Raw genomic sequence first — 7,311 nt, 5'->3', positions numbered from 1 at the left:
AATTTGACTGAAGAGATGATTTGCCCATTTGTAGAATACCTTTTGCACATTTAACGTCAAAACTTATCGTTTTTACATTTAACGGCGATATGTTCGCACATTATGAATTTTTACAGATTTGCATTTGAAGGTAAAATGTTTGCACAAATGTGACTTTTTGCACATTTCACGGCTCCACAAGGTACACACAAACAAATTCACCTTTTTGTTTTATTCAGTTCATAATTAATTTCACCTATATTCAAGTATTTTTTTACTTTCTTATAATATGCTACATGTTTATTATGAAAAACATCAAAAAAGCCATCGATGCGTTTTAAAAAAATCGTAAAAAATAGATGTAAGTTCCTAAAAATTATACAAATATGTTTTCAGAGTATTCGTAAGCCAAATATTTTAGAGGTTAACCTATTCATTTTTGTTTTTTAACGTAAATAAAAAAAATGCCCACTTGGGCCAAGTGGGTCATTTTAAATCAATTTGCGCAAGCGCCTGCTTATGACTGGCTTCCTCTCTCGTTCTGTCTCAGATCTCTCACGAGTCGCTTCCTGGATCCTCGCGATATATAAAATACTGTACTGTAATACGAAAGATAGAGAAAGAAGATTGTTTTGCATGGTTATTGACAAATAGACGGATCAAAACGGGAATGTTTAATCGTAGGCCTAGACCAAAAAAGGCATGGTTATGCGTTTGGACCAGAAGCTATACAGTAGGCCTATTGAATCATCATCAGAAGGTGTAAACTCAGCCTAGGCCTCACCTCAGCAGCGAGACGAACGGAGAGATTGGCCTCACTTAAGTTAATGAATATTGAAATATTGAAATATATATTTATACTGGGTAACCTCTTCAGTCAAAGACTGGTCTCCCAGAGGGCCCAGTTGGTGATCAGTGGCTGTGATGTACTAATACACCGGGGTAACCCCCTACTCGTCTCGAAAGATGTACTAGGTTCTTTAAAGTGCACACGAGCTAGATGTGTACACTGGACCTACGGTTTATAGTCCTTATCCGAGAAGACTCGTTCTACCACCAGAACCATGGAGTGAGTGAGCCTCGAACCCATGCCGATGTTATGGCTACGTAATTGCGGTTCCACTGTCTTAACCGCTCGGCCACTCACTCATATTATGTTTATGATTATAGATTTTAGTTAATATCATGGAACTGCTGGTTCCGGGAGTAACTTAATATTTAATTTGTCCCTACCCGGCAAGAATGCATTTTTTCATCTTGATACATACAGTATTTTATTCATTTGAAGTCAGTTGCTTGTTTAATTTTACAATATGTTGTTTTGGCAAAATAAACTTGAAGAAGAAAACATGCCTTTGTTCTTAGAAAAAATGTAATTACGACACACTGCAATACACATTTCAATAGTAATGACAAATAATAAGTAAATAAAAGTAATATTAAAAAAATAAACAATCGTGTTCGTTTGGGGGGTTGTGTTTGGGGGGTTGTGTAAGACGACATCAGTATTTACATTGAACGATGTGTAATCATTTTATTTTAAATGATTTCAATAATAAAGGAAAATAATAATCATTGAAATCATTGAATACTGAACGCTGAATTCATTTTTGACAACAAAGAGCATCGAATTATTTTCTTGTTTGGTTTTTTTAGCTCAGTTTACGTGCGAGAAATTTCAAATAACAAATCAATGCTGGAACATTAATTATCTTTATAAAAGAACCAATTGAGAAATAAGAAAGGAAACGAGTTGTTATTAGGAATCTTTATAAGAAGAAATAATTTGATACGAAGTACAATTGTAAAAGAATGACTGTTATAGATAATATACTAATATTCAAAATAGAAAGAACCAACGATCATCAAATTATTTTCTGTAATCAAAACTTAGTTTAATAAAAATCAATAATACGTGACGTATACAAAAACTCAAATGTGATCACTTACTTATGTCTGTCAACTTCTATTTGCACAAAATCATCTCACTATTAAGGACTTATTATAAAAGACTATTGTAATTTTATTAAGAAGTATGTTTTCTAAAAGATTATTTAAATATACACTCATACTTACCATACTGAGTACTGTAAGTATGAGTTTATTTTGTTGTCTTTACTGTACGCAGATTATTTTGCTTGTAGCTTTAGCCCTCAGTGTAGTTCAAATAATGTTTACATACACAGATAGCATACGTAGTCTATAGTGAGTAATTGTGGCCGTTCACATTTACCAGTAGTCTTAACAGTATCATTTCACAGGCTTAAAACAAAGTGAAATAGTAACTATATACTTAACTGATGGTTCCTTTAAAGAAACCACTTAATTTCTGACACCTCAGAAAAAAAACCATTATTTTTACTTGTAGGGAATAGCAATGGAAGAGAGATCTTTTCAAAACACACAAGCTCCTTTCATTGACAGAATATGTCGCGTAAACCAAACGTTGATTAGATTATCTGAAGGATATCAATGTGTTCAAATTGTAGGGAAAACGACATGTATAAGGTATGAAAAGAGTAATGAGACAGATCAAAAAATTACGACATCTGAAGCAACGACCATCGACAACATCCAAGGGGAAATTACGACATCTGAAGCAACGACCAAAAACAACATCCAAGAGGAAATGACTACTATGGAAAGTGATGACTGTCGTAGTTATGACATAAGTCCATATATGATTTCTCATTATACGTTTGAAGGCAATATTGAAGACGCATCCGGAAACGGAATAACCTCTCTGTTATCTGACGATAATGAGGGAGAATTTGAAATTATTGCAGCATATGATACAGGTGTTAGGGGGGAAGGAATAGTGATCAACGATGACTATCGGTATCAAATCGATTTGCCAACTCTCAGTATTTGTCAGGTTCGTCAAGGATTTACCATTAGCATGTGGTTTCTTCGTTTAGACGGCTACATCAGTGATCAAACTATTATTAGTAATGGATGTGAGACAGGCTGGAGAATTGAAACCCGGACAATCTCGTATAATTATATTGGTGTGTATTTTTATCTCAATGGAGAAGTCAGGTGTCGGGAGACAATTGGTGAATTCGATGAATGGCACCACATAGCTATCACCAATGACGGTCAACAGTTTATAATTCATTTAAACGGCCAAATACCAGTAAACTGCGTCTCATGTTGTCTTGTTGTGGACATTGTCACTGACCCTCCCAACATCTCAGTAGCTCAATTGTGTTCTTCTGCTGGCTTCACTGGTATAATAGACGAACTAAGCATATTTAACAGAATGTTATCAAGTACTGAAATCGATACTCTTCTAAACGTTAGGACAAAGAAATGATTGAGCATTGTGCCAGTTCGGTGACGATCGTGTGGATTACTTTTATGTGTTTACTAAAAGCGGTGATTTACACTTACACTCTTCTTTTCATCAGTCTACTAAAAGTGACGATTAATTTCCTTCTCTGTATTTTTATTTTATTTAGCTTGTCTTTCTATCTATGATCCCAAGCTCATCTTTGACTTGCTTTAGCTGTTTAAATGGATACTATGATTTAGCTAAGACAGCTATCTTTTTACATTAAAAACAATTGGTCACAAATCTTAGAAGCTGAACCCCCGTTGGGGTCTGAGGTAATTTTGAAAATATGGACCTTTAGTACAAATCGTATTAAATTTCTGTATAGCACTATGATGGTGCCAGGAATTAGAAGAGATGCTTATCAGGATAGATTGAAACAACTACAACTACCTACTCTTTATTTCAGAAGGCTGAGATCTGCTCTAATCCAGGTTTTTAATATTTGCAGTCATATTGATGATATAGATGCCAGAAATCTGTTCACTTTTGTAGGAGAACTAGAGGCCATAAATGGAAAATGAATAAAGACATATCTCATCTAAGAATTAGACAAAAGTTCTTTACTCAAAACATATGCAATGTCTGGAACAAATTACCGTCAACCGTCATAGAATCTGACTCAATCAACCAGTTCAAAAGTCAAGGCTGGAAAAACACTTGTCTACTTCTTTCTGCAAGTTTGCCCCCTATAGAAGACAATTGATAATATATAGAAACACGTCGCGGGACACACAAGCTTCGGCTTTATAAGTCTCAACATCAAGTAAATCAAGTAAATGATACTTGTTTGTACGTTCGAATCCCTGAAATCCTGTAATTACACTAAACGCTATATGTAATAATTGTATTTTACATAGATGATAATAAAGGAAAATAATAATCATTTAAATCATTGAATACTAAACACCGAATTCATTTTTGACAACAAAGTGCATCGATTTATTTTCTTGTTTTTTTGTTACTGAGTAGGCTACAAGTGGCATGTTTACGCATGTGCAAAATGTAGAGAGAAATTTCAAATAACAATATCAATGCTGGAACTATAATTATCTTTATAAAAGAACCAATGAGAAATAACAAAGACTGTGATTTGGCGTTTTAAAGCAAATGAGTTGCTAGGGATCATAATAAGAAGATTGATACGAAATACAAATTGTAAAAGAAAGATTCAAAATTATAGATAATATAATTATTCAAAATAGAAACAAAAGACAATAATAAGCTTATTTTACCTTACTCAAGCTTTATAGTTTCTAGGTGCGGGCAAAAAAAATCTATTGATCATACATTCCAATAATTATCGATCTATAGTTTCCCCTATGTTTCATATTTTTTGGGATTTTATTTGTGTTACACACGCTTGTTGAAAATAAGCACTTTCTTTATAAGTGGGAGGATAGTTCAAATTACACAGTAAAATCTCTATTATTTTGTACACAAATTTTTTAAATAGAGAGGCCTTTTTTAAAAAGCTATGAAAAATATCAGATGACTAAATATAGGTAATATAACTGGAATTTTACATTTCTGGTATTTTTATTCAACTTCAGATTTTTATTTTCATGCTATAGCAAAAATTATCCACCGTATATTCACCATCTTTTTTCACCTTCTAGGGAGTCACCAGAAATGTTATTACATTAGGTTAAACGTACTACCTAACTACTGAAAAAAAAAGTCTTTCTGGTTTTTATGGCAGAATTTTGCCAAATTTTGTATTTGATTGAGCATATTAAGGGAAATTCATGTTTTTTCGTCTTGATTTCTGTTACAAATATTTGATTTATGTACAATTAACCAGATATTATATTTAAAATTCATGCCTGTACCTGAGCTTTAAGAGGCGGCGATGCATCATCGTCATCTCGTTGTATTGGTCATATTAAGGCTGGTTTCCTGTCGACGTAAGAAGTCGAATTTTGCAACGATTCTTACGTTTCTTACGTCTCTTACGAAAGTTGAGAAAAAATTGACGTCGTTGACGTCAGTCAAGATCGTGTCGGGCCACAGAGAAACATCTGTAGTTATGCTGCTCCCGAAAGTTGAAATTTTGGCTGTGAAACACACGTCGTATGCTTACGTCGATTTTAGTGTTGTTACGAAAGTTGAAATTTTTTTCTTACGTCGGTCAGATTTATGACGTATTTGAAACAACATCTCTGATTGGTGTTTCTTTTTAGAGCGGGTTTTATCATTTTTCGCGCGAAATGTTGAATGTTGTTATTGTACCTGTAGCTACTCAGCAGCAGTGTCAGTGCAACACACCAACATATTATTTTTAGTAGATAGGCTAGGCCCTAGTATTAGGTAATAATACTTACTCCATGATTAATACTGTGTACTAATAGGAATTTATTTGACCAAAATCTAACCAAACTAGCCTAGGAGCCTAGGCTAGTAGGCCTATGTACTATTGTATGAATCAAAATATGAATGAATTATTCTGGCCTATAGCCTTAAATAGTTTTCAAAATTAAAAAAAGGCAAATCATTTCGGGATTCCTATCATTATTAGACCTACTTATGCCCTAGGCGAGGCTTTGGCCTATGGGCCCAGGCATACTCTAATCGAGCATGAGATAGTACTACCGCAGTAAGATACCCATTATTTACAGGCCTATAATAAGAATAAATTTAACAAAACAATATAAATTATACAAAATCAAGCAAACATTTTTTTTTTAAAGTTATATAATAATATTATATTGCTTACAAAGGGGCTTTCTATATCTTATCTTGTTGCAAATGTTCACCTTTCGCGACGTTTCTACCGACAAATAGAACAGAAGAATGTCGGTTTCTTTGAAATGCTGATTGTTTATTGCACGTCCATAAATAAGTGTATTATATTTTGATATGAGTTGTAAACTCCCTGATTAGAACATTATTATATTGAAACTATACTGTGCATTTGTAAAGTATGTACAACATTGTAAAGTGGGCTAAAATTATAGTAGTAAATACATACAAATGTTATTGTCCGGCTTTATTTCACTATAAGGTCATACACATTACGTCATAACTCTTGTCGCTTATTGGTTGCTTGTTACGATTGCGCTTACGTCTCTTGCGAAAGTTGACTTCAGGCTGGTTTCCTGTCGACGTAAGAACATCACTTTTGTTGCGACTACGTCGATTTGTCGTAAGAAATGCAGATTTTACAGGAAACCGATTACGATCGAAAATTTATAAAATCGACGCAACGTAAGAAAAATGGTAACGACAAACGATTTTACAGGAAACCGATGACCTAACAATTGTTGCGTTACGACGTTTTCTTCCGATTTTACAGGAAACCGGGATTTTTTATCTTACGCTTGAATGAACGCCCTTGCGTCACGTTTCTTACGTCTCTTACGAAAGTTGACTTGAAGTCAACTTTCGCAAGAGACGTAAGCGCAATCGTAACAAGCAACCAATAAGCGACAAGAGTTATGACGTAATGTGTATGACCTTATAGTGAAATAAAGCCGGACAATAACATTTGTATGTATTTACTACTATAATTTTAGCCCACTTTACAATGTTGCACATACTTTACAAATGCACAGTATAGTTTCAATATAACAATGTTCTAATCAGGGAGTTTACAACTCATATCAAAATATAATACACTTATTTATGGACGTGCAATAAACAATCAGCATTTCAAAGAAACCGACATTCTTCTGTTCTATTTGTCGGTAGAAACGTCGCGAAAGGTGAACATTTGCAACAAGATAAGATATAGAAAGCCCCTTTGTAAGCAATATAATATTATTATGTAACTTTAAAAAAAAAATGTTTGCTTGATTTTGTATAATTTATATTGTTTTGTTAAATTTATTCTTATTATAGGCCTGTAAATAATGGGTATCTTACTGCGGTAGTACTATCTCATGCTCGATTAGAGTATGCCTGGGCCCATAGGCCAAGGCCTAGCCTAGGGCATAAGTAGGTCTAATAATAATAGGAATCCCGAAATGATTTGCCTTTTTTTAATTTTGAAAACTATT

Source organism: Antedon mediterranea, chromosome 1 (genome assembly GCF_964355755.1).
Source record: "Antedon mediterranea chromosome 1, ecAntMedi1.1, whole genome shotgun sequence".
Lineage (NCBI taxonomy): Eukaryota > Metazoa > Echinodermata > Crinoidea > Comatulida > Antedonidae > Antedon > Antedon mediterranea.
The sequence above is the reverse complement of the archived record's forward strand: the minus strand, read 5'-3'. Positions refer to the sequence as shown.